At 37.6% G+C, this 17959-nt stretch overlaps 1 long non-coding RNA gene across 1 annotated transcript; it reads left to right on the top strand.

Annotated features, from left to right (window-relative positions):
* The first annotated feature begins 11586 nt into the window (after positions 1-11586).
* LOC309501292 lies at positions 11587-12247 on the top strand. Its single transcript, XR_014206854.1, has 2 exons — positions 11587-11666; positions 11700-12247. It is a non-coding gene; the product is annotated as an uncharacterized lncRNA (long non-coding RNA).
* The last annotated feature ends 5712 nt before the right edge of the window (positions 12248-17959 follow it).

The following is a 17959-nucleotide window of genomic DNA, read 5'->3' as shown; positions in this document are numbered from 1 at the left end:
TCAAGCAAACGGTATGTTTACTATAACCAGATATGTTTATGCACAAATAATAGCCTATAATATTGAAAATACCAGAACAAAAACATCAGTAGGCCCTTTGTAATTTAAAAACGTAAGCCTAGGAGTAGCCTATAAATTGGCCCTATTTGAAATGCAATAACAAAAATATTCACACTGGTGTGTAGTTAAAAAAAGTATATAGGCTATTACTAAATGACTGCTGTCTGGGACCTCAATACTTGCATGTTATTTGTGAGGCTTTATCAATGTGAGGCTTTATTTTTGACGCTTTTGGCGCTATAGCGAACGATAATAAACTTGCGTTTATTAACAGAATAATGCGTCTTTCGGAAGAACATTGTAGCCGGAACTACTTCTCTCTCTGTGTGCGTCTATGACGAGTCACGCAGGTACTGGGCTACTCCGCAGCGGCAGCGATCCGAACCAGTGTGAAATAGTCCAAATGTAAACACTTATTATAGGTGTACCATAGTGGTTTAGGATAAGACAAAAACACGGATTGGAAAATGGATTCATGATGAACTCGCTCATTATATAAACTTTGTAAATTTGGAACTGAAAAAAGTTAAGGACTTTTATTTAATGCTCATTGCTCAAAACTATTCAAAATACGACGCGACCCCCCACAGAGCTCGCTGAGGCCCCCTTGTGGGCCGCGACCCCCTGTTGGGAACCGATGGTGTAGACAGAGCCGGATTAACGCAAAGGCAAACTAGGCACGTGCCTAGGGCCCGATTGGCGGGATGGGGCCCAGACAGAGGGACAAAAAAAAAAAAAAAAAAAAACATTTCAAATGTCCTATCTACAATTTATTTCAATATTTATTAATTAACTTAAAATAGTGACGATGTTTATCTTAACCATAGACTGTAACATTACTGCAGTTAAACCAATTAATGTGTCCGTTACAAAGCGGGTGCCGGCTTCTGAAAGTATGTGTAACGAACGCATCCATCAGGTGCTGCGAAGCAAAAGCCTAATAAGCACACAAAGAAGCACAGCTCATAATGCAGGTGTGTGAGTTGTCGTCATCTATTTTGGAGTGATTGCAATGTATTCTAAATATAAACTTGTACTGTAGATCAGCGTCATTTCTGGAAAAATCATTCACCGCTTTATTACGAGTTTAAAAGAGCGCGAGCGTCATTAACGTGCCCAGACGCGACGCTTTGAATTTGCGCGTAGCCTACAATGAATAAAAAAGCCAACACACTACAACATTTTTAAATGTTTCAAATAAAGGATCTCATATCTATGGGTCTATCTTCTAAATTCTGCTGATGATTAGATTATACCCTGACATTACGCCAATAATATCAGTTTATATATTTTTTTCTGCTCAGTAGCGATCGTGTCTTTCTCTTCCACTTGATTTGTGTATAGCATATTTAAGGTAGCAATGCAATATAAAAGCACTTATGCTCATCTACTGAAGTGGGATTCTGGAACTGTGAATAAATTGAATAAAACAGCAAAATAACAACAACAACAATAACATCTTCATTAAACAAAAAAGAGATTACCTTAGATAAAGTTTGATTAATATGTAGGCCTACACACAGTACCGGTAAAAGTCTGGACCCATTTTAATGTTTTTTGAAAGAAGTTTATTATTATGCTCTACAAGCCTGCATTTATTTGATCAAAAATACAGAAAAAACAGGAATATTCAGCAAGGATGTGTTAAATATATAAAAAGTGATAGTGAAGACTTTTTTAAAACAACTTTTTAATAATCAAAAATCCTGAAAAAAAAGTATCACAGGTTATAAAATAAATATTAAAGGAGAAGTTCACTTTTAAAATGAAAATTCTGTCATCATATACTCACCCTCATGTTGTTTCAAACCTGTATGAATTTCTTTCTTCTGCTGAACAGAAAGGAAGATATTTAAAAGAATGTCAGTAACCATAGTATATATTTTTTCCTACTATGGAAGTCAATGGGACCCAAAAACTGTCTGGTTACTGACATTCTTTTAAATATCTTCCTTTCTGTTCAGCAGAAGAAAGAAATTCATACAGGTTTGAAACAACATGAGGGTGAGTATATGATGACAGAATTTTCATTTTAAAAGTGAACTTCTCCTTTAAGCACCATTTCTAACATTTGATAATAAATCAGAATATTATAAAGTTTTCTGAAGGATCACGTGACACTAAATTCAGCTTTGCATCACAGAAATATAAAGTATAGTAAAATAGAAAACCATTATTTTAAATTTTAATAATATTTCACTATATTATTTTTCTGTATTTTTGATCAAATAAATCCAGGCTTGATGAGCATAAGAGACTTCTTTCAAAACATTAAAAATAGTAATGTGTCCAAACTTATGTACTGTGTAAGTAAAAATATACTGCTTTTAAAATTAAATGTTGTATAAATAAAAAGGTTAGGAATCATATTTGTTTCAAGTGTTTTTTTATTGGGGGTGGGGGGCCTCCAACATGAATTTTGCCTAGGGCCTCCTAATGTCTAGAACCGGCCCTGGGTGTAGACCAAGTGAAACAGCGCAGCGTTACCTAACAAGTTTAATTCGTCAAATAAACTGACCTGTAAGAGTAGTAATTCAGCACTTGTGGGTAGTTCGGTAGAATTAAATGTCCTTATTCCTTTATATCCGCGGGCAGTGGTGGACAGTAACGAAGTAAATGTAATTCGTTACTGTACTTAAGTAGCTTTTTTGCGTATCTGTACTTTACTGAAGTATTTAAATTTGGGAAGACTTTTACTTTAACTCCACTACATTTCAAAGTCAAATATCTTACTTTTTACTCTACTACATTTTCAAAATCAGTCGTTCCTTTTTATTTATGAGTGGATAAAAACTTAACTGGTCAAACGAGCCACCAATCACAGTAGCCTACAACGTGCACGCTTTGTTTTGAACTTGCCTTGGTGGTATCTACTAAGCGCGAACCAGAGCCGTTAAATATGAGAGTTGCGACCATAGACAGTATAAGAGGTTGCGACACACACGGCTTGTTCGACTTGAATCGGCGCTGCACAGACCGATCAGTTTATGACATCAAAGTATAGAGCGAAATCGCGAGAGCGATTGAAAAGCATACAGAGCCGTCTACTCTCTAATCGCTCTTGCGGTATTTTAATGTCATTCACCGATTGGTCTGTGCAGTGTGCCGTTTCAAGTCGAACAAGCCTACTGTGATCTCGCCGCCGCGCGGTCACGTGATTCGTGTAGCTCTCAATAGTTCCAAACAATTTGTGTTGCCAATAATTTTAAGCGGGGCAGAGAGCAGCAGCTATTATTGCAGCAATTAGCGGTAAATACTGACGCATAATGAACATTGCTTATTACCTTGACACTAAAATTACTTGCATATAATAGCATTTTTTTTCTGAGGAGTAGCAGAAACACTGCATTAATACGTTTTGGTGTTTAATTTTGTAGGGAAATTGGCTGCTCCCATAATGTAGTGTGTATATATATTCAATGGCATTGTGCAGGTTTATGTGAATGTATCATAACATTAGGATGTTTATAATTATGACCATAGACGCTTGTGAAAAATATGTACAGTAAATACTGTAAATGTATTATACCTTATGGGATCAGTCCTCTTCCGTCCAAAATTAAACACACAGAAAATGTATTCAATTCAAAAAAAAAAATATATATATATATATAGACTAATTAATGTCATTTTATTAATAGATTGATGTGCCAAGAGTGACAGAGTCTTCACGTAGACTGAGTTAAGCAAGAGTCTTGTGACAAATTATAATAGGACATTATAGCAATAAAAAAATCATAGTACTTGGATACTTAAGTACATTTGAAGGCAAATACTTTTTTACTTTTACTCAAGTGAATGTTTAAAGGCAGCACTTCTACTTTTACTTGAGTAATATTTTACCTTGAGTATCTTTACTTTAACTCAAGTACATGGTATGTGTACTTCGTCCACCACTGTCCGCGGGACTCGCTTGTGGCGCTGATATCTGTCTCTTAATAGCAATCGCAACCTGCTTAATACCACAGTCATGTTAAAAAACATGAATGTTTTCACTCATTCATAAACATTATTAGATCCATCAGCATGACAGCAAGTCCCATCATTCCACTTATCACTGCGTCATCAACCTAAGCCTTTGTTATTGTAAAGGTTGTAAAAAAATTACATATTGTAGCTTTAGCGCAGAGTCACGGAACTCTATTCGATCTGTCCCGGGTAAAAACAGAACTGACTGTAATGTATGCCATGACTGATTTTGAAGGCCAAATAAACAAAGTCCCGCTGATCTCATTGATTTCCTTAAAAAAAAAACTGTGTGAGAGCATGGGGCAGCTGTACACACATCGTCATGTTTTACGGTGACTGTCCCTCTTTACTGCTTCTGTCGAGCGGACATTCTCAGCCCTAAAGCGAATTAAAACTTATGCCAGAAATACAACTTGACAGACTCGACTTTCAGCGATAGAAGGGACTTATTGTTGGGACTGAAATGGACAACAGAGTAGTTGCAGTCTTCTTGAGGAAAGAAATTAGGATGGATTCTCATAAAACCCCATAAAAACAGGATTTCAAAAAATTTGAATATTACATGAAATTTCACATGCCATCGCCGTTGCTGTTTACATTCCGCCCTCTCCTAACCCGACGTCGCTGTGTAACGTTATTCACTCCACCATTGCTGAACTTCAGACTCAACACTCGAGTGCCCTCATAGTGATCTCGGGTGACTTCAAACACGTCACTATGGACAACACACTAACCAACTTAACCCAGTATGTGAGATGTCATACTAGAGAGGAGAGGACCCTGGACCTGCTGTATACTAACATCTATCTATCTGAAAACGGATGAGATGCTTACGGACTTTTTCGAAGACACTAAACTATTTCTATAAAGTATATTCAACATGTGTGTCAATAAAATGTAAGAAAAGTGTCAGGAACAGAGGCTAAACTCACCTGAAAGTAGTGAAAACAACAGCGAGAGAGGGAGTTTTGATGCTTGTCAGTTGCAGTGGTGCTGCGCCGTTTCCATGGCAACTCAGCAGCGCCGCTCCAGTGTTTGAGGCGAAACTCTACTGTGTTATGGGTAACACAGTCTGTAGATGGCGCTGCGGAGGCACGTCCGCCATTATGGACTGAAAGCTGCTGAAATCGTTAGCGCCAGTCAATGGCAAAATCAATGCCTCTTCTCTCACAAAAAGAAAAAATGGACATAACCATTTATTTATTTGGCTCGGAGAAAATCACTTTGTTACTTTCGTCCCGGTTTCCCTCTAATTCTGTCATTAATTACTCACCCTCATGTCATTCCAAACTAGTAAGACCTTCGTTCATCTTCGAGAAAAGAGTTGTAAAGACATCGTTAAAATAGTCCATGTGACTACAGTGGTTAATGTTATGAAGCGACGAGAATACTTTTTGTGCGCTTAATCTTTTTTCAGATTAACTATAACATTGTCTTTACTAGCTGCCTTTTTGGGCCTTGAAAGTGGTGATAACGTTGCCGTCTATGGGGGTCAGAACGCTTTCGGATGAAATATATCTTAATTTGTTTAGAAGATGAACGGGTGTGAAACGATATGAGAGTGAGTGAACTAACCCTTTAATGCATTCTTTTTTTTAATCAACACTTGAAAGTGGGTTTCATAAAAAAGCTACATTTTGAGTATAAAGCTGAGAAAAAAACAATCTTTTTGTCAAAGATTACATCCAGATCGGATTCAGACTGTTGATCAAAACATAGAGGGAGTAGAGTCCCCAAAACATCCACAATCCTATAGACTACCTGGTAGACACTTTTGATTTATAGGCTATGCTGGTTAACGTTGATGATCATATTATTTTACATGATATGCTATCGCCTTATTTCTCCTGTGTATTGATCCGAAGATTCAGTAGCCTACTCTTTCAGAAGATATCATAGCGCCCGTATAACAGTACGAATGAAAAGCCAGAAAAATCAGTCAATGAGAGTTAAAAATCTATTTGAAATTAAATCAAAAAGCTTGCTGAAAGTAATTATCAGAAAAAAAATAAGTGTTTGGGACACACCAAAAGAGAGCAATTTAAGGGGGACCTATTATGCCCCTTTTCACAAGATGTAAAATAAGTCTCTGATGTCCCCAGAGTGTGTATGTGAAGTTTTAGCTCAAAATACCCAACAGATCATTTTTTACAGCATGTTTAAATTGTCTTGTATGTATCCACTATTAATAGCCTACATGTGGAACTGAGACCAATCAGAGGTAAGCCTGATGACTTTATTGTTAGTGGGAATCCATCAGAATACTGGATGCTTTATCATAGTCTGCTGTTTCGGACCAGGTCCGAATGATGATCAAACATACACTGTAAAAACCAAAGGAGCCTCAAATATCCTGTCGGATACTCAAGGAACTTCAAAATGTAATTTAGGTGCCTCAAAGCTCTTTCTCCTGTAGTAGGGTTACTGGAGGAGCATTGCCAATCTTTGAGGTTCTTGCTGGAACTTATGGGATCCTTTAAGCACTTTGTATTTAGTTGAGGTTCTGGAGTCACCTTTTCATTACCATGAGACCTCGAAGTGCTTTGGGGGAAAATAGGGGAACTTGAATGCGATAAAAGGATTATTGGAAGATCTTTTAACATTTAAGTGGTTCCTGGAAGAGCTTACATTTATTTAGTATAGGCCTATTTTATTAAGTAATTTAAACCTTGAACAACAACACTAAATAATAATAATATTAATAATATGAAGAAGAAGAACCATGAGGAGAGAAGTTTTATTCTGTTACGAAACTGCTGCTATTCCTCTACTGTCGTCGCTCAACCCGGTATCACGACAAGACGTGAAATAATCACGTTGGTCCCCTTTGGAAAACGTGTAGATGTCACAGTTTAACGCCCTCAAACGTGAATCTTACACGTCCTCAAACGTGAATCATACACGTTTGCCATTGAAGATATCTGTACAATTTCCTTACCATTTTATAGATTATAAATGTAAGATCCCTTCTACTCCCACACCTAAACATACCCATTTTATGAACAATATTAAAATGATAAAACGTATGGACAGATATGTGTATGAAAATTGCATTTTTATGAACAATATGGCATTAAAAGATAGTTTGAGCCACGAATCCTACCCCTAAACCTAACCATAACCATTTCTTAAAACTACCTAGGCAACAATTATAAAGAAAAACAACAGACAGACGAGTATCACAATAATTTATTTATCGTTCCTAATAACCATAATATACTAACCTTACAACACAACATCGATTCACAAAATACATCAATTTTATTAGCTTGATGTAATCCAAACCTTCAGAATCCATATATTATTTGCAAGAAAAAGATCCAAACTCAGCCCTTTATCCAGTAATCGTCATCTTGACCGTAAACGTCAAACCCCGCGCTTGTTATGAATTCAAATTCAAAAATTGCGCCCTCAAGGTTACTATGGTTACGGCAATATCAAACGCTCATTGGCTCTCGCCTCGCCTGCTTCGTCACAGATTACGTCATGCACATTCACATTTGAAATGAAGCGCGCAGCCCTCAGAGCGAACCGAACTACCGAACCGAAGACGGATTAACATTTTCATGGATTTGAATTAATAACTTAAATTCTGCTCTGTTACCTCATACAAAACCACTGCCAGAGAGGACTGCGACACATCGTCACGTGAACAACTTTTGGTACCGATTTTGACATTTTCTCAATAAATACATTATTGTGGATTATACTTGTCTGTCTGTTGTTTTTCTTTATAAATGTAGCCTACGTAACTTAGTTTTAAGAAATGGTTATGATTAGATTGGGGTAGGATTAGCAAACGTCCCGGGATAATGGTACGTGTAAGATTCACGTTTGAGGGTACGTGTAAGATTCACGTTTGAGGGTAACGTTACATGTGTATGATTCACGTTTGAGGACGTGTAAGATTCACGTTTGAGGGTACGTGTAAGATTCACGTTTGAGGGTAACGTTACATGTGTATGATTCACGTTTGAGGACGTGTAAGATTCACGTTTGAGGGTACGTGTAAGATTCACGTTTGAGGGCGTTAAACTGTGACATCTACACGTTTTCCAAAGGGGACCAACGTGATTATTTCACGTCTTGTCGTGATACCGGGTTGCGTCGCTTCAGTGATGCTCGCGCTGCTCGCGCGCAACAAAGCTCAGCTGATCGACGTCATCGGGTTTGAAAGTAACGGCTCTCCTCATCAAAGCTTCCGCCATTTGTTCGGCTCTCCATTACAAGGTTTGTAAATTCGCCAAATGAATATAAATACAGAGTCTACTCACTATATATTCAAACACACACATATATAAACTAAATGTATTATACATTACTACGTTTTTACAGTGTTTACCACTCGTTTATTATGGGGACATTCTAAAACGCTTAACGTGAAAAAGGCTTAACGTGGCTTACTGTACTAATACAGTGATATTAAAAGACCAAACTCAGTACACATCATATTTATAAACCATACTATGTATAAAAAATCAGATGAGCCCAGAATATGAACGCAACGCGTTTAATTACACGTTAAGCGTTTTCCTCCCATAGAAAACCGTTATAAGAAAAGGCTTAACGTGGCTTACTGTACTAAGACAGTGATATTACATGACCAAAATCAGTACACGTCATATTTATAAACCATACTATGTATAAAAAATCAGATGAGCCCAGAATATGAACGCAACGCGTTTAATTACATGTTAAGCGTTTTCCTCCCATAGAAAACCGTTATAAGAAAAGGCTTAACGTGGCTTACTGTACTAATACAGTGATATTACATGACCAAAATCAGTACACGTCATATTTATATACATAGTATGGTTTATAAATATGACGTGTACTGATTTTGGTCATGTAATATCACTGTATTAGTACAGTAAGCCACGTTAAGCGTTTTTCACGTTAAGCGTTTTAGAATGTCCCTTATTAGGGAATCTGGTATGAAGGTTTTAGCCGCGATGCTAACTACGTTGATCTAATGAACAAATGGAAATGATTGACTTATTGTCTTAGATTGATTTAGTCATTCAATTCAACATATTATGTACAACTGTGTCTTCAAATTGCTGATATAGCCTAACTAATTTAGCTGATTTCTGCTGCTGAAAATCTTCCCTTATGCTCTCAAATCTCATTCATGTTAACGTTACTCAGAAAAATAATATCAAAGGTTTGGTTCACAAATAATGCTATGCATTTTTTCTTATATCTTTATCATTTGGATTTGAATATAAGACATTTTAACTCTGAATTATAACTTCAAGTTTAGTCTTTTTCGAAAAGAAAAAAAAGGAAAAAGCTATTATATGGCTTCATAAGACTTACAACACAACCCATAACACATGAGTTGTGAACTCATTGATTATTTTTAGGATCTTTTCTGGGACATTTTTGGAGCTTAACCATTTTTACATAAATTGTTGCATTGAATTGAACTAGACAAGTGTACATAAGAATGGTTTCATGTATGATTTACAAAAAAAAGTTCTGCTTGTGTTTCATGCAGTGAAAGCGAACGGTGACTGGGGTTGCATTATGCCTGAGATCTCCTTTTGGGTTCCACAGACAGAAAGTCAAACAGGTTTGGAACGTCACAAGGCTGAGGAAATTATTTAAATTTCACAACTATCACTTTAATAACCTTACTAACAGTGCATTTTGTACTTTGCAGGGATCTCTGTAAGCTGTAATACAAGTTTGAACTAGAATAAAAATCCTCCTGTAGACCTGAAAATCATTGAAGTGCCTGGACCATCCACCAGAAAAGAGGAAAAACGAACAGAAAACGAATCTGCTGTACCTTTTCACTTTTCTAACACAGTATCTCACACCAGTGATGCGCGGGTTGATCCGAAATGAGCGGGTGCCTGCGGTCACCCGCGGTCACCCGCGGTTACGAGTCATCCACAAATATTTTTAATGATATTCGGGTCGCGGTCGGTCGGGTCGTTTGAAATAAAGATGCCAATTAAACCTTTGTAATTTATATAGTACTAGAGAGCATATGAGCGGAGTGGAGCGGTGAGAATCTCCGCTCATCGCTCACGGAACTGTCCACCCCTCCGCTCCCCCGCTCAAAGCTACATCAGGCCGCTCCGCTCAAATCGCCCCCCGCTCGCTCCAAAAAAGGAAAAAAAATCTACATGTAGCCTATATCACTGTAGCTTAGACCACAGCCTTACCTCCTAAAGAACTAATGAGCAACAACAACATTTTTCAAATAGAAATGTTTTATTTCAAATTAAAAATTAGGCCTATGTAAGAAGGAATATAGCCTACACAAAGTCCTGTAAAATTAAACGAATAAATGGGCCTAATAATATAAATAACAATTATATAAACAAAAATATAGCCTACATAAAAATTTTAAAAGTAAATTTACTATTAGGCCAGAATTTTGATAAGTTAACTTTTGCGCAACGCGCACGATTAAAATTGAAATGGGCGTATATCCATTGTAGCCTACACACAAACTGTTGTAAAATATAACGAATAAATGGGCCTAATAATATAAATAAAATGTATATAAACAAAAATATAAAAAAATATACATAAACGTTTTATAAGAAACGTAAAAAAGTAAAAAAAAAAAAAAAGTTTAAAAGTAGGCTAAATTAACTATTAGGCCAACATTCTTATAACTGAACTTTTGCGCAGCGCGCAGGATTAAAATTTAAATGGGCTTGTATCAATTGTTTGAATATTACGCTATATTTAATTTACACTTTGTTACAAGTTACCGTAGGCCTATTCAATTTGCTAACGTTTTGCTTTCTTCCCAGCGTGTTCACATAGCACACTGCATGTTTTCGAGAGATGTCTTTTTAGATTCCAAAATGAATCTTTACTGACTGAAACGATGTCTCCACATTCGTTTTCTTCTACCACATGATAGTTAGTTTTATATTATAGTACACCTGTATGACTTCTTATTTTCCTTTTTGAAGTAGCCTACTCTTTGAACTCCATTATTGAGCCGAGTTTTGACTGAAAATAGAATCCATCTTGCAGTCATCAACAGTAGACTGAGTCAGGCTTGACTGAGCATGCTTCAGAATCGTGGTGTGCGCGGAGCGGAATTGGAGCGGGAAATAGGGCGACGCTCCATCCTTTTAAAAATGCCGCTCTGCGCTCTTGTCCAAGATCCGCCCGCTCGCTCCCGCTCCACTCCGCTCACATGCAATTTTCTATGAAATACATAGGCCTACACTTTATTGGCTGAATAACTGGCGCGAAGATGACGCACGAGCTCAGTCTGCAGGTAGAGATGGAGGCGGCAAGAGAAAAGGTGAAGACTGGGGAGTGGAAGCTCCGCAAATACACAAACAGAAAGAGCAAAGTGTGGGAGACATTTGCCGAAATAATGAAAGATGATGACCAAAGTGCTGGCTTTGTCATGTGTACTTCTTGCTATGCATTTACTACTTTTAAAAAATGCGGGCCAGGAAGCGGGTCGGGTACAATATTTTCTTCTTTTTTTTTTTGCGGTCCGAGTTGCGGGCGGGTTAGTTGAAAACGTCGGTCGGGTGCGGATTGTTTATACATTGACCCGCGCATCACTGTCTCACACCAACTTGGTCCCATAGTGACATTTTTGACCACAAACGAAATTGCTGATCGTGTGGATTCTTATTTAAATGACTGTAATTCACCAGTGAACATTCACAGAACAACAGATAATTTTACTGCACCTTAATACTGTTTCCGGGTCGAAGCCTCTACTTCTACTTCCTCTACCTTGTTTCATGAGAATACTCAACAACCATTTATGAACACTGTTGATTCAAGTCACACATTTAAGCTTTTCAAAAGCCATAGTGTACATTACAGTCTCCAGTCTAACGGCATCACAGACTTCAACATTTTATGATTCAAAATAGCTGAATAACTAACCATCTGAGATTCCGGTATAGAGATAAAGGTTAGGATCATAATTTTCAGGAATATTACAGCACAATGAGTACATATTAGCACTGTTTGTTTTTGGCATCTGATAGAGCTTTTGGACTTGGAAACAGTGATGTCAGACTTACCATCAGAATGAAACATAAATGTTTTAAAGTTAAGTAAAGATGGACATTTTTAATTAGTCAAAATGTATTTTTTTTTCATTGATTTATTTCGTGGAACATATGTGTTTCCATGCATTTTGTTGAGATGTCTTTTCTTGTTTATCTATTGTATATACATGGTTGATTATTCATGTTGCTTATGTATTATACAATTTTTTTGTGTATTCATTGATATTAATCTATAGTTAGCTTTTTTTCCCATATGCATGGAAGTGTATGTATAAAAATGAATATCAAATATGTAATAAACAATTCTTATTTTGTATTTGGTTCAATTTGTTTATTATAATAGAAGTCAAAGGTAACCATAGTAACAACATGAAATTAAATATAAAAAAAAAAATGAAATTTGGTTCCTGGAGCCTGGAGGCACCCAAAGTGGTTCCACACAGTGCCTAATATAAGAGTTCCTCAGGAAACTTGTGTGGTTCTTCAGAGAACCACCCCTTTTTAAAGGGTGCCTAGAGGATCTACAGACGGTTCCGCCGGTGTGGCAAAGTGAAGAACCCCAAAAGGTTCCTCCAGGCACCTTTTATTTTTACAGTGTATACTGATGAGTTTAATAAAGTTTATTGTACATAACACAAAAGATGAAGCGTCAGTTTTACTCCAGAAAATCACCGTAAGAGCTGAGTAAACACAGTAAGTTATAAGAAGTGCGCAAGTTACGTTACATAAACGAATTTCGGTAGAGTTGAGGGAGCATTTTCTTTAAAAACAAAATAATTCCACCTCGTCTTCAGCGGCTGCCTCAGATTTCGGGAGTAAATAGAGAGAGAGAGCTATGTGGATTAATACATCCAGCCACACAACACCTACAACGCTTGGGAGACATTCTCGTCAGTGCAGCAGCTGTGAACTCGATCAGGGCGGGTCTATGTTGAAACGGCAGTGTCTGTCAACACTCGAGGGCGGGCATGTGGCTGTAGTGACGTCACTAAAACAGCATTCTGAAAACAGGTCGTTGGGAGACACTGCTGATGATTTATGGGGATTAATAAAAAAGGAGTGAGTGGATTTTTATCACTATTGGGTGGTTGTGTACACACACTGCCAACACACATTTATGTCCAAACAGCATGCAAAAGTGAATTTTGCATAATAGGTCCCCTTTAAATAATGTGCTACGAAATGTCATCCCATAGTTTATTACATATTATTGTTGACTTCTTAACAGTCACATCTGTTAAACCACTAATTATATGTTACAAGTTTTGTTTTTGTTTTTCTGTTGAGCACCCTTGAGTGCCAACTGACTTAGGTCAGAATGGCACATTCCACTTGTCTCATGTGAGGAACACAAGCAGCATCAGGCAGATAATCAGGAAAGACATGTTTAAGGGTGCGTCTCAATCAGCTCCCTAGCTCCCGAGTCTATGAATGCATCGATGCCCCCTGGTTTTCACAGTGCATTGTGGTACTTTTTTAGGAAGCAAACGTTTCAGTGCCTGTGATTCTGCGATTGAGACAGTCCTTAATATGGCCGAATCCCTGATGAGTGTCCTGACTACTGAACTATAGGGAGCTGATTGAGATGCACCCAAAGCCAAAAGTGATATCTTCAAATTTACAAAATATTACTTCCTGATCAACTGCTTAGCATTAAGTCAGGTGGGAATCCACCTGTGCATTGTAGCTTGTGAAAGGGAACATTCTCTCTGCTGTGTTACAACGTTCTGCCCTCTGGCTGCAACTGTGAACTGTGATACACAGCATTGCAGTTAATTACAACTCATTAGATAGAACGTTGCAAATTGTGTGAAGCTATAAATTGAGTCTCTGAGACCAACAAATATAGAAGCAAATTATGTACACAAAGAGTGGTTGTATTTAATTGATAGGATTTAAAGATTTTGTCATTTGTCTCTGTCAGGCCAAGATAATATGAGCTTTTAATTTCAGAAAATGTGAGAGAAACATGTAGATGAATTTGTTTAGCTGAGAGGAAAGATTAAGTAGAACCTGAGAGAAGCCCTATAGCTAGCATGTTAGTTCAATTTAAATTAAATTAGATTTTTTTTTACACCTTTTAAACAGTGTTATTCTAATAATGATTCTTTAGTTTACAAAAATTTAATCTGACTATAATAAAAAATTAAAAAACTGAGTCTGTGTAACATGATAGGAAAAACTCCTTTAAAGCAGGAAAAAGAGCCAGCAGCAGTCTGTTAAAAACCATTCAGCAGAGAGGCCAGTCACACAGAACACATTTTTCCATTTCAGTGTGCTACTTTTCCATTGTGTTTCTATGTAAACATGCGCTAGACAGATGTGTTTGACCGTTGTGCTTGTCTTGGATCTTTTTGCAGAGTCTCGCGCATGACTGTCGCGCAAGTTAAAAGAATTTCGACTTTTAAAAGACGTCCAGACCCCTGTGTTTGTTTACCCATTCCTAAATTAATAAAATAAAATAAATTGAACGAATACATTTTAACGTTATTCATCAAAACTAGGGGGAGAGGTAGACATTTTCGAAAACATTAACAATTCAGACCGGCGTGTCGTGTGTGGGTGAAATATCGTCCTCAAGGAAATAATTTTTGGAATATAATATAACAATGCACAATCACAGTGACGCCGAATAAGCATTTAACATATCTGAGAGAAATGTAGCAGCGGGTTGATCTCTTCAAAGGAAAATTACAAACGGCGAAAGCCAATTGATTACACGCACATCTGCTGTTATGTTGGTGGTTTGCTTCATGATGTGAGTACAGGACTCTTTTACTTCATTGTCCCTTGTTGGTTGACTTTTTATTTACTTATTTGGCTAAAACAATATGGACTGAGCTGAGGCCATTATATGTTTAGTCTCCCGCTTCTTGATTCTCGCGCTGCTTGAGCTGACAGGCAGCGTGCTTTAGGTTGTCATGACAATGACGTAGTTTAGGACGGCAAAAGTTTGCGTTCATTTTCACTGAACCAAAACAATATCCGAGTCGCCTTTGATACTAATGGGCCTTTCACACAGGACGCGGTATGCGCGGCGCTGCGCTATAAAACCCATTCATCTCAATGGCTTGCGCCGCGCAAGGACGTTTTGTTGCTGCGTCGACCAAAGCGCAAGCGCAGCGGTACGCATCATTGGCGAGCTCGCGCGCACGCCGCGGTCAAAGTTCAAAATAGTTCAACTTTTGCCGCTGCGCTCTGTGACGATTACCAGCGCGGCCAATAGAATCGGGGGATCCAAACAAGCACGGAAATCAAAATGGATGAACGTCTAGTCTTGTGTGTGTCGGAATTTCCTGAGCTGTACGATACAAGTTTGAGGTCGTTCAGATAAGTTTGAGGACTTTTCCATCGTCAGGAAAGCTGTATTCACAAATCAGTATTTTATGAGGATTTGATGCTCAAGAAACATTTATGATTATTATCACTGTTGAAAACCGTTATTTACATTTTTATTTCAGGATTCTTTTATGAATGGAAAGTTCAAAAGAACAGCATTTATCTGAAATAGAACCTTTTGTAACATTATAAATGTAGAATGGGACAGATGCATTGTTTGCTGCTGCCCGAAAGGAGGAACAACAGACGTAATAGAGCTCCCGCTAAAAGTTTTTAAAACTCCGCCTACGTCATAGCGCAGCGCAAATCGCGTTGTATCTGAAGGGCAACGCAGAACCCAGCGGCAAGCGCCGCGCATACCGCGTCCTGTGTGAAAGGCCCATAAGAGCTGAGGTGGGTCAGACTTGACCTGACTCACAACGTAATGACGAACGCGGAAGCGTAAAGGATAGAGCAAAACAAAACACCAGTCACGAATTATAAATCTAAAACGACCAATTTTTAAAGAGTAATGTCGGAGGAGCTTGAGTTTGTTGCCCATCCCTGTTTGTTTGAACCGTGGGAGGCGTCAAAGCTTACGCTATTTCTACATCCTATGTCATACATAGTCAAGTGTTACTCTTTTTTGAGGTAAGTTGACTTGCATACGGCTGTCTGCCGGAAAATAGTTATTTTAGTCGATAAAGTTTTAAATATGAATATTTTTCTTACAAGAACGCATCACTTGACTTCAGAAAGCCTTTATTAACCCCCAGAGCTGTGTGAATTACTTTTATCATGGATGGATGCACTTTGATGGATTTCAAAACAGAAACGGCCATTCACTGCCATTATAAAGCTTGGAAGAGCCTGGACATTTTTTTATAACTCAGATTGTATTCGTCTGAAAGAAGAATGTCATTATACACCTAGGGTGGCTTGAGGATGAGTAAATCATGGGGTAATTTTAATTTTTGGGTGAACTATCCCTTTAATAAGCAAACACCTAACACCTACTTCAAAAGGCCTGGAATGGGGAGGAGCTCTCTCTCTTTCTCGCTCTATATATATATCAGATTAGATATATATCTGAACTGCCTTAATTCTTCGTGGTAAAGATTCAACAAGGTGCTTCAATATTGGCACAAGGTGCTGAAAACCTTCCTCAGAGATTTAGGGCCATATTGACATTATAGCATCACGCAATTGCTGCAAATTTGTGTTGTAAGTTGCTCCATATTACATTAACTTTGTTTTTTCAAGTGTAATAAGCAACATCATACTGTCAGTAACACTTTTGCTAGAGTGATTTTGCTTAATTAGAAAGCTTCATATTGTATCACCTCAGACTTCAGTAGCAATACTGTATTTGTTTATATTATCAGAATGAGTAGTGCAAAAATGCATAATTATTAACATATGGACTTTGCATACTTGTAAACATCAATGCAAATTTGCCAGAGAATGATTCTCTCATTCCAAATTTTCTCATTTCAGAAGAAGACAATCTGTTTAATGAGCCATTTCACAATGCCAGAGAACTACAGTACACAGTAATTGAGACAATGATCCTGTTTTCAAATGACACATGTGGTTAGTGAGGCATGACAGCTCATGAGCGGATCGCTCTTGAAGAAACCAAACGCTCAAGGTCTGGATGTGTTGAGCAGCTGGAGGCTTTTAAACCATCAACAATAAGAAGCCATTAAGGTCACTGAGATAATCTATCAACTCTTTACACTCTTGATTTCAATACCTCCGAACATGATTCCACTCAGAGGATGTCATTAACATTGGCCACTCTCTATCAGGTGTCTCCTCCAATGAGGCACGTTTGGGGACAAGCCAGTGGCCAGATTTGCATTTAAATTGCTTCATAATGACCGTGTTTCAAGACTTCCAGGTTTGGGCACAGATCAGAGCCGGTTCCACTGCAATATGACAACGTTAAAACTAATGTTCACAAGGATACAACTCATATATTTAAACCTCTGTCCCAGCCGCTGGTGCCTAAAGGGCATGTTTTGATTGGATTTCAGGGTTAAAATGGAAAGAAAGACAACATCAGAATATGATTTAAGATCAGCTATTGCAGTAAAAGACCGCAAGGAAACCATTCTCAAAACTTTTTTCTTAAGAGTTTTCGGATTTATTTGCAACTTAAGTCCAAATTTCTGTACAAACGCATTATCGAAATGGAGCCAAGGGGTAAATACACCTTGCTATCAAATTCACAATTAATATACCAAGAAACGACATGCCGGTAATGAAATGTGCTAGAAAAGGTGGCACAGGAGTTGTTTCTCGCTGAGAAGTCCATGTTATTCATTCAGGCTTGGCTTTGCTGTCAGCAAAGATGCAGATGCAGCAAGCTTGAATCTTTATAAATAGTGATACATGAAACAATAGAGCAAACAACATTCTCATCTCTTTCATTTTAACAGATTTAGAAGTTATGATTAATAATTTAATTGCCAACATGAAACGAAATGGACTCCATTTGCTTTCTCAGTGCATATTCCAGCTATTATTGTGAACAATTCAGCTTAGCATTTTATATTTCACAGAATTTTTTTTTTTTTTACCAATTATTTTAG

This window comes from Leuciscus leuciscus, assembly GCF_965113295.1.
Source record: "Leuciscus leuciscus genome assembly, chromosome: 6".
Lineage (NCBI taxonomy): Eukaryota > Metazoa > Chordata > Actinopteri > Cypriniformes > Leuciscidae > Leuciscus > Leuciscus leuciscus.
Note: the sequence above shows the minus strand (reverse complement) of the source record. Positions and strands in the feature narration are given on the sequence as shown.